The sequence below is a fragment of the Petaurus breviceps genome, unplaced genomic scaffold (genome assembly GCF_028583685.1).
Source record: "Petaurus breviceps papuanus isolate PSGF00001 unplaced genomic scaffold, PetGlider_PUasm1.0 176, whole genome shotgun sequence".
In the NCBI taxonomy this organism is placed as follows: domain Eukaryota; kingdom Metazoa; phylum Chordata; class Mammalia; order Diprotodontia; family Petauridae; genus Petaurus; species Petaurus breviceps.
Window position 1 is genome coordinate 2,637,683 of NW_027185771.1, and position 18,020 is coordinate 2,655,702.

General features: G+C 36.1%; 1 protein-coding gene across 8 annotated transcripts in view; it reads right to left on the reverse strand.

Moving 5' to 3' along the window:
- Positions 1-9,124: 9,124 nt before the first annotated feature.
- NFAT5 (nuclear factor of activated T cells 5) overlaps positions 9,125-18,020 on the reverse strand; it is a 155,564-nt gene continuing 146,668 nt past the window's right edge. For all 8 annotated transcript variants that reach the window (XM_069085459.1, XM_069085467.1, XM_069085463.1 and 5 more), the window contains one exon: positions 9,125-17,671. The gene's annotated coding sequence lies outside the window, so the exon portion shown is untranslated. The remainder of the gene's footprint in view (positions 17,672-18,020) is intronic.

Consider the following 18,020-nt stretch of genomic DNA (forward strand, 5'->3'; position numbering starts at 1 on the left):
TACAGAGGAGAAAATTATTTAATGACAACTGCATTAGGTGACTATGGAACAAATACTAACCTTCAAACACTATTCTCTATGTATCTTCAATGGCAAAATGATGACATTTCAGTCTAAGAAGTTGTATGTCTACTGCCTTCAATATCATTTCCACCTTGTAAAAAATTCTCGGGGTGGCTAGGTGGTGCAGTGAATAGAGCACCAGCCCTGCAGTCAGGAGGACCTGAGTTCAAATCTGTCCAGAGACACTTAACACTTACTAGCCATGTGACCTTGGGCAAGTGTGATAGTAATGGAACATAAAGATCCCCCTGTATTGGCTTGGTTTTCAAATTGATTGTGTGAAAACCCAGAGCTTGTTAATCCCACCTGTGGGATGGACTTGTTGATGTGAAAAGAAAGTCCTGAACTGGGAGGAGCTGGTGACAGATTTGGAGAGACAAGAGAGAGGCAGAAGAACTTTTTTGGAAGCAGCACCATGTGGAGGCAGAGAGAGACTGAGAGAATTGCTGGGGGCCACTTTGAATTGCCCTGGACTTTTGAGACCTGCCCCCGGAGCTGCCAAGGACTGAGGAGACATGGCTGTTTTGCTGGTACTTTGTCTGTTTTGATGTTGTTCTGCCAGATTTGTCCGCTGGTGAAAGACAGTCCTTTTGTTGAAGAAGTCCTGGAACCTGGCTGTTGGCTAAGAGCTCCTGAGACTGTCCTGCAGACAGAGAGTGAATACTGTCCACTGGTGAAGGACAGTGCTGTTGTTGCAGGGGTCTGGAGACTGTCCTGCAGACAGAGTGAATACTGTCCACTGGTGAAGGACAGTGCTGTTTTTGCAAGGGTCTGGAGACTGTAAGGATTTTCTTGTTGTATGTTTACAGAAATCCCGGGAGAGGGTTTTGCTAATGTTTTCAGGGGTTCTAGGACTGTTCTACAGACAGAGGATGAATTAATGAAGGGACTGGCAATGTATCTTGTGGCCTTGCTAAGCCTTGTCTCCCCAGGAACTAAGATTGCTGAGAACTTGCCTCTTGTCAAGATGAAGAAAAGACCTCCATTTGGGTATTAAGTGCTGTGCTTAAACTTGATGTAACTCTGGGGTAGATTCAATTGTGATCCAGGGGTGGGGAACTTTTGACCTTTTTGTGTTCTATGGTTGAACAAATGAATGTACTTTACTTAGATTGGAAACTAATCTCCATTTGAGAAGAGGGGCTTTGTGGTGGACTAAATGAAGGTACAGCCTAGGGGTGGAGTAGTATTTAGAACAGGGACTTTGTAATTGATTGAATGATTGGAAGGTCCTGGGGTGGGGTAGTACTTGGAGATTATTTAATCACCCTTAGTAAATGCTGTATTTTGAATGATGTCATGTTTTGATCTTCTCTGTTCTTGGTTTGTCACTGAGTAAAATGGAGAGCACCTATGCTGGTATTTTGAACCTTGGGAAGTTGCCTCTGCTTGGCATTACATTACAGCAAGTCACTTAACCCCAATTACCCTGCCTTCCCCCCTCCAAAAAAAGCAAAAAAAAAAAAAACACCCGTCAAATAAATAGTTAAATTTTATTAATAGTTAAATTAATACTCAAATGAGTAAATAAAGTAATTGTCAAATAAATAAAATTCAAGCCTACAAAAGCAGGGTTTTTCTTCAACCACGCCAGGGATGAAGCTGTTTGGATAAAATAAAATCAGGTGGTCAAATGAGTAGATCTTCTTGTTTGACTTTACAGAAACTAGAGTTTGTTGTTCATCCTTCATTCTTTTTTTTTTTTTTTAAGCAATCGGGGTTAAGTAACTTGCTCAAGGTTACACGGCCAGTTATTATTTCTGGGTGTGGTGCTGAGTATCTGAGCCCGGATTTGATCCAGGTCATCCCGACACTGGAGCCGGTGCTCTTACTCGCTGAGCCACCTGGCCACCCCTAAGCAATTGGGGTTAAGTAACTTGCTCAAGGTTACACAGCCAGGTGTTTCTGGGTGGGTGCTAAGTGTCTGAGCCCGGGATTTGATCTCCAGGTCTTTTCAACACTGGAGCCGGTGCTCTTACTCGCTGTGCTACCTGGCCGCCCCTTCATCCTTCATTCTTGAAGAGGACCAATGACATCAGGAGGGGGATGTCTTGACTGGCAAGTGAATTGGATTTCAATGAGGCAGGGCTGTGCAAAGTCATTAGCTCCACTCTCACCTCCAGAGTCATCAGAATCCAGTGGTAAAACATAGGTCGAGGCTACTAGCTAATGGTCCCAGATAGTGGCTTGGCTTTTTTAAGCTAAGAAACTAGAATGCTTGCCTCAAGAACTAAATATCAGGTTTGTTCAGGGCTCAGAGGCTTAAGTTTCAATGATATAGGACGATTTCCTCCCAAAAATGCATTTCCAATCAATCAGTCAACAGTCAACAAGCATTTATAAATTTTTTTTTAAAAGCAATCGGGGTTAAGTAACTTGCTGAAGGTTACACTGCCAGGTGTTTCTGGGGGGGGGGTGCTAAGTGTCTGAGCCCAGATTTGATCCCCAGGTCATCCTGACACTGGGGCCAGTGCTCTTACTCACTGTGCTACTTGGCCTCCCCATAAATGTTTTTTTTTACTCTTAGGTTTTCAAGTTGGATCCCTCAGGGGGATATTTATCTTCACAGGTTCCAAGGTACTGTGTGAATGCCCACTCCTTAAACTTACAAGCCCCCATAGGTGAGTTTACCTCATTCACTTAAGCAATAATCAGACCAAAGATACAATTAGTCTGAAGCAAAAAGCATTTACTAAAATAGCATAGTAAGAATAATAGCTATAAAACATTCCTCCCTCATAAACCTGGGGCATAATCTTTCACAAATACAACCTCTATGGTAAGAGTGGGATACATTTATATAGGATACAATGATAGTGAGGCTACTAGATCTGTATCCCAAAAGAGATTTTTAAAAAACAAAAAGGAAAATGACATATATGTACAAAAATATTGTTAGCAGTGCTTTTGTGGGGGCAAAGAATTGGAAATTGAGGGAATGTCCTGATCAATTGCAGAATGGTTGAACAAGTTGCAGTATGTGATTATGATGGAATACTATTGTATTATAAGAAATGATGAACAAGATGCTCTTAGAAAAACCTGGAAAGACTTGTGTGGGCTGATGCAAAGTGAAATGTACTGTGTACAAAGTAATAGCAATATTGTAAGATGATCAGCCAAGAATGACTTAACTATTCTCAGCAATAAAACTATCCAAGACAACTCTGAAGGACTTAGGATGAAAAATACTATCCATCCCCAGAGAAAGAATGGCTAATGTCTGAGTACAGATTGAAGCATAATTTTTTTAAACTTTATTTTCCTTGAGGTTTTTTTTGGTCTATATTTTCTTTCATAGCATGACTAACATGGATGTGTTTTGCATGACTACATATGTATAACCTATATTGAATTGCTTGCCTTCTCAATGAGAAAATTTGGAATTTAAAGTTTTAAAAACAAATGTCAAAATTGTTTTTACATATAACTGGGGGGAAAAACTAAACAAAAAAAAAGAAAAAAGAAATTTAATTGAAAAAAAAAAAAGCCCAATGATAGTGAGGCACAGAGATGGGGAAAACAAATAGCCAAGGCAAATTCCATGTCTAGTACCGTCTAGCCCTGAGCTCTTCTATATTCTCATGAAATCCTCACACTTCATGGCCTCTCAATTCCATGAGACTTTGGAGGCTAGATGAATCATGCTGTCACTTCTTCCCTGAGGAAAATAGAAGAAATTCCTCCTTGCTAGCCAACACCCATTCTTTTCATTCTCATTAAAACATTATTAATTTTTTTTTTATCAAGAATGAGGTATCTAAATATGCTTCATTATTTTTTAAAACCTTAGTTTAATACTGTGATACAGTAATTTGAAGGTCTGGTTCTAAGTCCTATATAGGGGCTTTTAAACATTTAACATGATCATTTTGTAAAGTACTAAATGTATTCAATGGAGTACTAAATAGGGTCAGCTAGATGACACAGTGGATAGAGTGCTGGGTCTGGAGTCAGGAAGACCTAAGTTCAAATCTGGCTTCAGACACGTTCTAGCTGTGTGACCCTGGCAAGTCACTCAATCCTGTTTTCCTCAGTTTCCTCATTTGTAAAATGAGATGGAAAAGGAAATGGCAAATCACTCCAGTATCTTTGCCAAGAAAACCCCAAACGGAGTCACGAAGAGTCAGGTATGACTGAAAACCTGAACAACAAAATGGAGCATCACATCGCTAAACATCACTGAAAATGGCAGAGATTTTGTCTTCATGTTCTAAATGCTTAGTTTTTAAATGTCTTGCTAATTCTGATGGCTTCATATTGTCATAGGCTAATATCACAAGGCACACTATATTCATATATGTACACTCATCACAATATGTTCAGCATTAATAATAGTGGATGTAAATAGATATTTCAAATAGTTTTAATTTTGAATTTTGGTAACTGACTTCTTGTCAGATTATATTTCTTTTTTTTTTTTTTTTACTGGAATTGCCTGGAATTCTCTTTCTCTCTGCTTCTGCCTCCTGGCTTCCTTCAAGTCTCAAATGAAATTCTGCCTTCTGCAAGGAGCCTTTCTCTGTTCCCCTGAATGCTAATGCCTTTCCTCTGTGATTCTCCCATTTTTTCTCTATCTTCCTTGTATAGAGTTACTTTCATGTTGTATTTCCTATTAGGTTCCTCAAGGGCAGGGACCCGAAGGTTTGCCTTCCTTTCTTCTATCCCCGTGGCTTAGTACAGTGCCTGGAACACAGGAGATACTTGATAAATGCTTGTTGGTTTGATTCTACTTGATTAGGTTTATAATGTGGCTTGTGAATCTCTTTATACGTTTTCTGCACTGGTTCTTTCCCTGCTACATACGAACATGCTCATGCTTAAAAAAAAAAAAGATCTTCACTTGAAGCTTTGATTCCCTTAAAGCTATCATCCTGTATCTGTCCTCTTTTAGTGCCAAACCCCACCAGAGAAAAAAACCCATGCATCTCTATAAATTCCACTCCCTCATATGTTCAGTATTTCTTAACTGTTTGCCATCAAGGTTCTTACCCCACTGCTCCATTGATAATGACTCTTTTCAAGCTCCTGATGTTCCCAATTTTGCAATCAGATGGTCTTTGTTCTTCTCAATCTCTTTGCCACTTTTGCCACCGTTGACAATCCCCTCCTTCTGAATGCCCTCTCCTTCCTGGTCATTCATGGCACCTCTCTGTCATAGTTCCTTTCCTTGTACCTTTCATCAGTTTCTTCTTAGCATTTTTATCCATGTCTGCCCCCTATGTAAGGGAATATCCCACAGCTCTGTTCTGGACTATGTCTTCTCTCATGCTGATTTCATTCATTCCCCTTCCATCATCTCCCTCTCACTGAGACCTCAGTTCCTCCAGATGACCCAGCGTCTTCTGGTCATCCTCTCCAGCACTAAATGTTCCTTCACTCACATCCTTGACATAGAGATGGGATAGTGCTTGTTTCTCATCGCCATTTCTAGACTCCCCTTCTAGGGCCAACATTCAGCAACATCTCCCTCATTTAAGTTCACTCAATTAAAAAAAATCCAGTTAAAATATTCCACCCCCTTGAAATCATGGAGGTTATTGTGTACCAGTCACCAGATTTTCCTTCCTCCTTTATCAAGGAACTTAGTACCTGTGTTACTATCTTCCTCTCTCCTTCAACTCCTGACCTTATTCTAGGGACTTAAACATCCGTGCAGATACCCCTTGAATTTTCTAATCTCCCTGTTCCTTCATATCCTTAAATCTTGTGATCTATTCCTCCTTCACTCCACCTTGGCCACACAGAGGGATGGTCCTAATCTAGACCTTGTCATCAATCATTCCTTACTCTCTCTTCTTTTTCTCCTGTCTATGACAAAGAGGTGAAAGTTTCTTTCTGCCAAGGACAAAATGTGCCCTTGATTTCATTTGTTTCCATATTCTCCAGCATATTTCAACCTCCATCCTCCCTCTCCTCTCCCACTTAGCCTCTCTGGATTAATTCATTCCTTCCCTACTGTCTTCAAATATATCTCTCACATTCTTAAGATTTCTAACAGAAATGGCTCTTATATTTTCCCACAAGCTCTTTCTGTAGGCAATGAGATAGTCACATGATTAAAAAAAACTAATATTCAATTAATTAATTAAAATTAATATGGTTTATTATGCTTAGTTTTCCCAATACTAAATCAGTGTTGCATTCTTGTTCTAAATCCTGATTATAGCGTACAGTCTCTTTGACATGTTGTTGTAGCCTGTTTGCTCTTGCTCATTTTAAATGTTTGCATTATATTCATTAGGGATATTTGTTCTGTAGTTTTATTTCTCTGTTTCATTTTCCCCCATTGTGGGAGTCAAGACCATATTTATATCACAGAAGGAATTTGGTAAGATCTCTCTTTTTCTAACTTTTGCAAATAGTTTATTTAACACTGAAATTGTTGTGGGAATATTTGATAGAACTCACTTCTTTTAAGTCCATCTTGTTCTGTTGTGGTTTTTTTTTTTTTTTTAGAGTTCATTCATGGCTCATTGACTTTCTTTTTCTGAAAGCAAATTATTTAAGTTATCTATTTCTTGTTAATCTGGGCACTTCCTATTTTTGTAAGCATTCATCTATTCGATTTGTCAGTTTTGTTGACATATAACTGAATAAAAGTTTCTGGTGGCTTTATTTATTCTTCACTTCTTTTGAATTCTTTTTCATGTTTGATGCTGACAATTTGGTCTTCCTCTTTTAAAAAAAATCACACCAATGGTCTACCTATATTATTGCTAAAAACAACAACATACAAAACACCCTGTCCCTTATCTTACCCATCAAATATTTTGTTTACTTTAAATTTTCTCAATCTCTTCAATTTTCAGAATTTCAATTTTATTTAGGGTTTCAAAATTTATTGGTTTCTAGGTTTTTTTTTAAATTACACGATCAAACCATTGACCTATTCTTGTCCTTATTTTGTTGATGAAAAGATTTTGAGAGAAATTTTCCAAAGGAATGCTTTGGTTACATCCCAAAAGTTTTAGCGTGTTATCTAAGCACTGTCATTTTTCTTTGATGTAATTGTTTCTCTAATTTGTTTTTTGACAATCTGTTCTTTAGAATTAGTCTCTTACAGTTAAGTTTAAATTCTTTCTCCAAAGGCCCCTCATTTGTGTGTGTGTGCATTTGATACAGGATTTTTAACATTTCTTCTTTCCTGCATTTCTTTGTGATGTTTTTATGCTCTGATACATGGTCCATTTTTAAAAGTGCTATGCATAGGTGAAAAACATGTATTCTTCAATCAGTAACTGCCAGTGATCTATTATATCTAAAATAAAATTCTATTCAAGTTGGAGAACTTCTTGTCCAACTTTTGGTTAGATTTATCTAGGTATGAAAAAGTTCAGATTACATTGACATCCCTAATTATTATACTTTTATTTGAGGAAAATTAGCGTTGACTTGTATTTACTTATTACTAGTATTTCTATGTAAATCCATCCATTTCCTCAGACCCTAGCCTGGAGTCAGAAAGTTTTTTTTTCTGAAGAGTGTAATAGAGTAAGATAATTCCTCCCAGGCCCTAAGTCATCTGCTCATTAACCTTTGTTCTGGGTTTACCCAGTTAGCAGAAATCAGTTTGATCAAGGCCCTTCCCAGGGGATGTCTTTGCTTTCCCCCTCCATCCAAGATAAAGAACAGAGCTGAAGATTCTTTTGTTGTTATTTTTATTTTATTGCTTTTTGGAAGGTGGGGGTGGGGGGTGGGAAGGCAGCGCAATTGGGGTTAAATAACTTGTCCAAGGTCATATGGCTAGTAAGTGTTAAGTGTCTGAGGACGGATTTGAACTAAAGTCCTTTGACTCCAGGGCTGGTGCTCTATTCACTGCACCACCTAGCCGCCCAAGATTCTTAACCCACCTCCCCATTATAATGTCCACCAATCGGGGTTGCCTTATGTTTGGGAGGGAAAGTCCAAATGATGTACTGTCAGGCCAATCAGAAAGAAGACACACCTATGTATAAAAGATGCTGTCAGCCCTCACTCCAGGTCTTTGGCATAAAGGGAGGGATTTTTTTGTAACCAGACCAAATGCCCCAGCTAATAAAGGATGTCTCTCAGAGAACCGCTTCAGTCTGCCCTTTGTTAAATTCTGGATGCTACATACTATTTCTTCCTTTTATTCAGTTGATTTTGTTATTTAGATGCTATGCCATTTGACTTGGCTTTTAATCATCTATTTGTAAGGTATTGCCTTGGTTGAGGTCACAAATGCTATCGCTGTCTTTGAGTTCATCTAAAACATAAGTGATTTTGCTCCAGCCCCCTATTTTAACTCCACAAGAACCCTTCTGTTTTGTGTGCTTCTCATAAACATATCATTGTATTCTAGCTTGTTGCATTGGTCACACTCATGTTGTAATGGTAATTGCATAATTCTCTCAATTCTGTCCTTTTATATTTTACTGATCCCTATCCCCCTCAACCCTCTTTACAAAGAGAGCAGTAGTAAGAGGGATGTGTTTAGGGCTTGCTTTTTTTTTTCCTGCCTCTTTACAGCCCACTCTAGGAAGCTAGGGTTTGGTTTGCTTGATTCTACCCCCCCTCTCCCTATTCCCACCTGATTCTATGGTGAATGTGTTTCTCTATACCACCCTATGTTTATATGTGTATGCAACTTTCCTTTGCCAGTTCCAGTGAAAATGAGGTTGATTCCCCCTTCCCCTATATTTACATGGACTTGCACACTCTTTGAGATGCTAAGTTCCACTCCTTCTTTCTTTCACTAGTGTAGACTCCCAGTTACTTCCTCTAGAGCTCTCATTTTATGTAGATCATGTAAAAATCTTATTTTATTTTTTCTAGGAATTTCATGGCAGTCTGTGGAAAATGTGTGATTTTCTTTAAGGCTTTGTTTGTAAAGGATGCTCTTCTTTGGGTGTGTCTTAACTATATGCATTATCTGGGCCTGGGTAATGAGTGCTATGTTCTTCAAGATTCAGGGGCAGTGTGGACTGCAATGTCTGATCCAAGATATAACCTCTCCCTCTTTCCAACCAACGTATGATTTTATTCATCATTTGTGCAACAATTCTTGCAGAAAAAAAGGGACATGGTTAACACAACAAAAAGAAAACTTTCGATGTTTTATTTTTGACTGCAGCTGTTTACAGAAATATAGTTGCGAGTATACAAATGTCCCAATAGAAGCAAAATATTTTTTAATATTTAACAAGTTATCACAGATAGCTAAAAACATAGATGCAAATGAAATTTCCCCAGAGAACAAACTGAAAACATCTGGTATCAGTGCTCTGAAAATCCCAACTACGAAAGCCATATACACAAAAATGCACAAAAGAACATCTGGTGCTACCTTCACATCATTGCAGGACAATGGAAGAAGGTAGCTCAGTGGTTGATCAGTGTGCTCTAGCAAAAAAAAAAAAAAAGGCAGAAAGGCAGATAAACCACTTGGTTAAAGAATGGGTTCCTGAAAAATTGTAGCATGTTGAAAGATTAAATAAAAAGTACAGCAGGAAGAAGAGTCAAAAGGAACTGCTTGGAGCTTATCTAAGAGAGCAAGAACAAGGTGAGCTGATGCATTCATTATATCAAAAGAAAATAACGCAAATTCAATGGAATAAATATGAAGTCACTAAAATCTTCCCGACTTTAGTGTGATGAAAGTACATCTATAAGTCACAGGGTACACATCTCAAACATCATATTTTTAGCGAAGGAAAAGGACTAGAGGGCCATAACATAAAAGAGTAATATATATCGAAGAAGATTCTATAACAGTTAAGCAAATGACACCTGAAAAGTAACATTTGGGGTAACTCAATGATACTTAAAAGTTTAGTTGAGATAGGTTTTTACAGTAAGAATTACAGTTAGAAGATGACTAAAGATCTGGTAGAATTCTTTGAGAATCAAAACTACTGCTGGTCAATCAAAGAGGAAAAGTGGGTTGTTAACAATTTGACAGCACTTTGGACTTTTCAAAGTGTTTTTACATATAATATCTCATTTAAGTCTTCTAACAGCCTTGTTCATATATGCAGATTGTTCTCATTTTATAGAGGAGGAAACTAAGGCTTAAAAAAATTTAAATAACTTGCCCAAGGTCATACAGCTGTTAAGTGGTTAAGTTAGGACTAGAATCTGGGTCTTCATGACTCCAAAATTCAGGACCCTTGACAATTAGGAGTATACAGCTTCATAAACCACAGTGATTTTCAAATGAGGGTGGAGAAATTGGCCTTTCATCTTGTGCCTATGTAATTGCCATTGCTAAGTTTCCCAAGGTAATCAGTGTGAAAGAAGGTAAAAATTTAGGAAGTAACATATTTCATATATTTTGATGTGTGAAATGTGAAAAATTTGTGTGTTTTGCCTTATACTTAGGCCAATTGAGAGCTAGCTTGGAGTTGCAAATAGATAAAGTAATGCTATATATGTGGTAAGAAAGGGGGTAAGGAATAATTAAGAAAGCACATGGACTACTGAACAAATTTACTTGCCTTTATAATTCTATTGTCTATATCTTATTTTATTTAGAATTTGTTTTAGATCTTCTTTGGTGAGTTTAAGGAAGGACATGAATGACAGTCATACAACACAGACAGGCATGGAGAGGCTGAAATCTGAGTTATTTAAGGGTTTATTCACATAGATGTGATCATAGAACTATTAGAGCAATAATGAATATTCATAGTGAAAAATATAATAACTCATTTCACTTCTAGGTGAAGCATAGGTTAAGACAAACATACGACACGTACTAACACAGTGTTCTCCATCAAATTCTTGTACGTAGCAAGACCAGTCTGTGAATTCTCCTAGAAGGCTACTTTAATATTTAAAAGTTTTACCTTGAAAAAACCCAACTAAATTATGGTGCCAAGATAAATGCTTTTCCTAAACTTGTCAGCTTATTTGCTAGAGTAGAAAATTAAAATATGGTAGCACAGATGAGGACCTTTATAGCAAGCCCAAGATATCAACTTTACAAATTATAAGGTTGAAAATAGCTCAGAGAAATGAGAATATAATTCACTTTCTTAGAAATTAATGTTCATATGGCTTTTGAAATTGCTTAGGTTAGAACAAGTTGGCCACTTTGCTGACTACCTCACACACACAACTCATTGGGTACAGGGAATGAAAGATGTTTCTGTTTTGATAAGCGCTCCAGCCACAGCAGGGCTATCTCATGCTGGTAAGTAGGTAAGATAAAAGCTTTTCTCACCATTGTCCACAATGTACCCATTCAATGAACAGAAGACTTTAGCACCTGTCAAGTTTCATTAAAAAAATTAAAAGACAGAATAATCCAAATATATGTTTAAATCAAAGCCATTTCATGTATAAATTTTAATGGAGAGAATGTTATACCACATAATTAACTGAACATTATTTATAATCAAACTGAGTCTATGTGTACCCAAACCTATATATTTAAACTCTTCATTTCTACAGATCCTACTGATAATAAATTGATGAAATTTAATAGCATTGCTCATAAATCATTAGGGATAAGCTAAGTTTATATAATGTCAACATGAGGACATGTTGAGTACCAAAATGAAAAAAACTTCTGCTAGATCCAGTTATATATAGTATACATATATACATATACTATATGTACAAAATTATATACCATGATATGTTTATATACATAACAAAAATACATGGAATTAACCCTCAAATATGTGGGCTGACAAAAAAAAATTAATGTGCTTGGCTTTATGATTCTAAAAAGACAGAACAGATTTATTCATGCCTAGTATTTTTCCTTTATGACTGGTCAGATTTCAAAGGCTTAATCCTAATTATACAGATAATTTGGAAGATATCCACACAATACAGTCCCATACCCATTGTGTCTTGGTTTACCAAGACAAAAATGACTAAGTACCTTAGATCATTAAAAAGTATTCAGTAATAAAGGATGACCACTATTTAGCACCCCTGACTTTTTTGTAATGATTAAAGTGCATACTGTGAATTGGATATTAAAAATACTGCATAAAGGTCTGCAGTCTCAAGGTGCCATGAACAGTCATGAAAATACTCATACAAGGAGAACAGCTGGATTTTTCCTCAGTATGTCCTTCCATGAGACTCATAACCATGATTTCTTAGCTATGAGAGGTTGTGCTAGCTATCATTTAGGAATGATGGAATTTCATCTCAGCTTCTTATTAACTTTACCATTAATTTTCCTTTTCAACTTTCACTGCTTTTGCTAATCCCTACTTAACATTCAATTTTCCACTATTACATTTGGCCAATGTTTGAAATATGGACAAATCAAGAGGGGACCACAGGACAAAGCTTAAGTTGACTTTCTAACTACATCTGTTCCAAAGGAATTACCTTTGCTCTTCAATAATTCAGGTGCAACTTTTTTGGGGCTAGTTTTTGAAACTAAAATGAGCAAGAAATATAACACACTGAATTTTTTTACCCTTCCTACTTAAAAATATGGGTATGTGAATTTTTCCTTAAGCTGTGCTGAAGGGATATAATTCTCTTGAAAACATGGCAAATACTTTATAAACCTCTTTCTTGGTACTTATAACTGCACTGAGTTACAGGTATGAGGTTATGTCAGAAGTATACTATTAGCACATACAAATTATAAGTGGATCAAGATTGATAAAAATGAGAAACGGTTAATTTATATTAATTTTATATAATATCCAAATAAAAAAACATACTCTTTCCCCTCATCCTCAAAAGAGTTTAATAAAATATTTTATTTATATGACAAAGGAGAATAAAAACTTGTGGAAAATGCTTTTCAGGCAATGTTTCTTAACAAAAATTCCAAGGCAGTAGTTAAGAAACAGAGAAAAGACTAGCAGGGAATAAAGTAAGGGATAATACTAAACTATCAAGTGTAAAGGTATGCATTTTCCAGAAATGCTAAACAAAATTTTTTAAAGATGGCATTGTCAAAGTAATAAAGGCACTTGAAAATAAGTATTTAATCTGGATTTATAAATATTTTTTAAAGGCTTCTTGAATTATATCAGATAAGTAGCTAGCGGTAGAATACCTGAACTGAACTACATCTATTAATGAAAGCTAGCATGGAGTAGAAGGAAAAAAAAAGCCAACTGGAGCTCAAGGGAAGTTGGCAGGTAAGAAAGTGTTAATTGGATGAAGTCATAACTAAAGTAATTTTTGTTTTACTGTCTTGATATTCTTACCTTACAAACATCACCTACCCATTTAATTACTAAAATATTTCAAAATAATGATAATTTTAATTCTTCTGGAACAAATAGCTGGAGGATGGAAGCTACATTACTTTACACTATATGGTACTATCCTTACACAAAGACGACTCTCTTTATTCATTATTACCAGAGCACACATCTTCACTTTTCCCCCATTACTTGTGATGACTATCCACATGCTCTACTCAACCAGTCCTCACTGTGACAAAGGCATACATCTGTAAAGGTGCTTGTCCCAGAAAAGTGCTATGGTCTATAATAATGAAATTAGAAAAAATATTAGAAGAGAAAATTTCTCAATAAAACCTAGACTTTTAAGATTCCATCTGTTGAATGTTTGTAAACCTTTATACTGAAATTTGGGTCTGTGATTATTAAGGCAATTCTATTCCAGTCTTTATTTCCACATGTTTCTCAGGTTTCACTATTGTGAAGAAAGCACATTTTGTTTTAATGTCCCTTCTTAAACAATATAATGTATTAAAAAAGTAAAACATGGAAAACTCAATTTCATTAATTTTTTGATAAAAATCACTAATGTGTTTTAGCTTAAGATTGGGCTAAAAAAACATTGTGAATCTTAAATCACAGTATGGTAGTTTATTTATAAAGGTAACTGTGACCCCTTATGTTAAAGTTCAGAAATAAAAACAAATCTCCAGTCATTCTCTATACTTGCATCAAAGTATATTGGAATGAATAACTAGGGAAACAACACACACAAAGACTCACACACACAGATAAGCTCCAAGCATAAGTGTTCATTGCTGAAATTAAGAACATGTTGAATACAGCAATATGAAGGAAATAAGATGTGGTTCACAGTATATTTAGGTCCTTCTGCCATGAAACAATTCTGATCAATTGTTTCTTCTAAGGCTCTTTGCTGGCTCACTGAACGTCTCTTTTCCACCTGTAACAGTTGTTTGAAAGCAGCAGTATTAGCACAAACCAACCATTGAGCTTAACCCTTCATTCAGAATACAAATACTTTTTGTAACCAAATCACGTGTTCAGAATGTTGTACACTTAACATTGACCTAAAATAGATAACGTAAATTTAACAAAGTAAAAAATAAAGAAAAATCACCATTAGTGAATTAACAGGAATATGGTAGCACAGCACAGCCCTTGAATAAGCAATCTCCAAATTTATGAAACACTTGAAAATTGGGTTTTCTTCCTCCACCCAAAACTGGGAATCAGTACAGTTCAGGTTTAGGTACTGTTCTCAATAAGATATTGTAAAACAGAAAATTGGTCCCTGGTGACTTGGCACTGACAATAGATTATTTCCCAATAATAAACATTCTTCTAAACAAGGTAAATCAGTACACAAGTCAATCCTTTTGTAAGATGAAGTTATAACCACAGTGTTACCAAATATTCCAGTCCAGGAATATGGTGAATAAATGGGTCTCATTGAAGCTTCTGGGTCATCACTGATAAAATATTCTATGAAAAATACAGAAATAAACTGACCAAAAGAACTTTATTTCTATGCCCCAATCATAAAACAGCCAGGTATGATCACCCTGATACTATAATTAACATTCTATGCTCTATTTGGGCTTTACATTTTGGAAGTGAAGCACTGAGTTACAGCTGATCTTTTTCATATCCTGAACTATATATCCTAGGGGAGTTTTCTCCCCTTCAATGGAGAAGATAGGCAAGGAAAGAAAAAAAATTTTTGGTTTAGAAAAATTAAAATGTAGCTCTGGGCATTATAAGGTGAGGAAAATGTTCTTTATTAAAACTGCAATATGGTTTTAGTGTATTTATAAATAAAAGGCATAGAACAAGTAAGCCAATTAATAATAATAACAATAATAAAATATTAAATATATAGTGAGCAAAAGCTGATTGGCTCATTCTGGTGAAACACCATATGACACAATTGCCAAAATTGGTTTCCTTACTCCAACACATTGCTGAGTGACAAACAGCAAACACAGTGAAGTTGCCATTAGCCCACTAATAACAATGCACTGCCCGATGGAATGGCCACAGATGAACAGGTCATTTCTGTTGCAAAAAGTACTTAAATACTTAATAAAGACATAACAAAACCCCCCTCACTGTTATCAGACGCCACGTTGTGGTAGAACATCAGACAAACTCACAAATTTACCACAAAAATGTGTGGCAAAAAGAATAGTTTATATATATGTATATATATATATATATAAATTTTTTATATTTATGCCAATGTACTCACTCAGTACAAATAGCAAAATAGTATACCATTTCCTAAATACAAAATATAGCTTTCCAAAAAAATGAAACACACATTAGATATAAACCATCCAAAACTTGAACGATTGAAAACTGTATTCAAAATTAAATGACCCAGAGCAGGTCTCTTTCTGAAAAGTTCCCTTCATATCGGCAAGAAGCCTGTACTACTGAAAACGTAATTCAATGCCTCTCAATCAGAGAGAGAAGGAAAGAAGGGGGGAAGAGAAAGAGGGAGGGAGAGGGAAAGGGGGAGAGAGAGGGGGAGAGAGGGAGAGAGAGAGAGAGAGAAAAAGAGGGAGAGGGAGAGGGAGAGAAAGGGAGGGGAGAGATAGAGAAAGGGGGAGGCAAGAGGATGGAGAGAGATATGAATATGAGAGAAGAAAGAAGGATATGGCAAAGACAGGGTAGAGAAAGCATACAAATAACAGAGAAAGACCATCACAATTTAGAAAAATCTGGTTATAAAAACAAAACCAACACCACCACAATTCTACACAATTCAACTGAGTATACAAAGATAGAAAAAACATAATACAGTAAACAGAAAAGTTGAACAATTTACAGGCTATTCTTCTGTACTTAAAACAATAAAACAAAATGAAGCCAACAAGAACACCAAAACCATTATACCAAGATTTAGAAGCTACACACATCAGTTTGGCTCTAAACTGCAATAACAGCTTTCTACATGCCACAAGGTGAACAGTAAAGAAGCATGTGGCCAGACAAGAGGTTGTAGTGAGAAGCAAACATTTGTCGGGCTGGTCAAAGCACCCAAACTGCATAACCAGTGCTGCACCTGCAAGTCCTGGAGTGTGTTCTTTTGCTCTTTACAGATATAACAAGTGAATTCTTCATTTTAAGTGAATAGTATGACCCTGTAAAGCCTAAGGCTCATGGGAACTATCAGGAAAGTGACCACTTCAAAATTGTAAAGCACTGAGGTGACAAGTATATGACAGTCACTGCAGCTCAGGGAGAAGTGGTGTTTCAAGAAAACTTAGCTTCTGTTTCCCATTGGAGGGAAAATTTTTATTTGAAGACTTTACAACAGCACCGTTCATGGGAAAAAATGCATTGTCTTTCCTGGAGTCAATTCCTACCCCTTTCGATTTATGAAAGGGCCCTTTTCTCATTCCCTGTGTTGCAGGACTTGCTAGATCACCTTGGGTCAAAGGGGTCTTATTTTCTTTAAGCTGTTAGAGGATCCTAAAGCCAGTAACGTAATCAGAGTTACTTACAACCAAACTAAAAAGTGAAAAAAAAATCATGGATACATATAAAAAAGGAATGTTGGTCTAAGGCTGAGTTAGGTTATGTTCTGAGTAAAGAATGCAAATTAGATTACAAAGGACTTGAAACTTCAGCCTTCCAAATTACTCCTACAGGACAGGATACTACAGAAAATATAAAAACAAAATTTACCATAAATTGTTGCCTTCATTTATGTAGAACAAGATCATTACTACTCTATGCACAATTATAGGCTAATATCTTTGTACAAACATATAGAAAACAATGAACAACTTCTGACGTGGAGCCTTAAAGCTTTACAGCTCTTCCCAGTTCCATTAATGGAGTGTCTGCTTACACAGACACATATGTCTTCTCAAGAGTACTCTCACTACAGCTTGTCTTTGGGTAAGCTCTTCAGACTCTCTATGAAAACTGAAAACATGATTCTTTTACTTTGACCAATAGCTGTGCTTTTTACTTGGACGATATTAGCTTCAGTTATGGGTATCCTTTTTCCAAAAATCTTAACATAAAAGATGTGGGAAAGAAAAATAATGAACAAATAAAAGTAAAATGGCATTATGGACTATTTTCTAATAGCAATAATGACTGACTGGACTGGACTTGAATTCATACTGTACCTTATAGAGGCACTGTGCTTAGGAAGATAGCAACAATTAAATTTACCAAACAGGAACGTGAAACATAAATTCTTAGTCATTATTGCTATTAGGAATATGAAATATGATAATATTGTTGATTAATCATTGCAACAAGTAGCAGAAATGTGCTCTTCTGCAGGGAGGGTAAAAATCTATATATTTACTCAAACATAGTTTTTTGGTGTAATTTTTTACAGAGCAACTTAGTTCCATTCACTTTGATACAGATGTAGTCACAAGCTCCACGGGCATCCTGGAACTGCTTTTTCCTTCACAGAATTTCTGTAAAAAAGAAGAATTTACTATAACCAGCTGAAAGGAAAATACATTGATAAGGTTATTTTTTTACCCTCAAAAGATCCCAAATTAAAATTTCATCCTTAGAACTATAATTTATTATATTTTTTCTCCTAGTTTTTCTTTTAGCATTTTCTGGAATTCAATATTCAATTTTTATGAGATGTGGAAAAGAAATCTGTTGGCATCTATCTAAACTAATAGAGATAGTAAATTCTATTCATATCTCAAAAGTCTTGGGCCTTCTGGCCAAAATTGCTCCTACATCCCAGGAAGTTTTAAAAATGCTGCTGAAAACATTCATCCAAATTATACCTTATTCAAGTCATTTAAA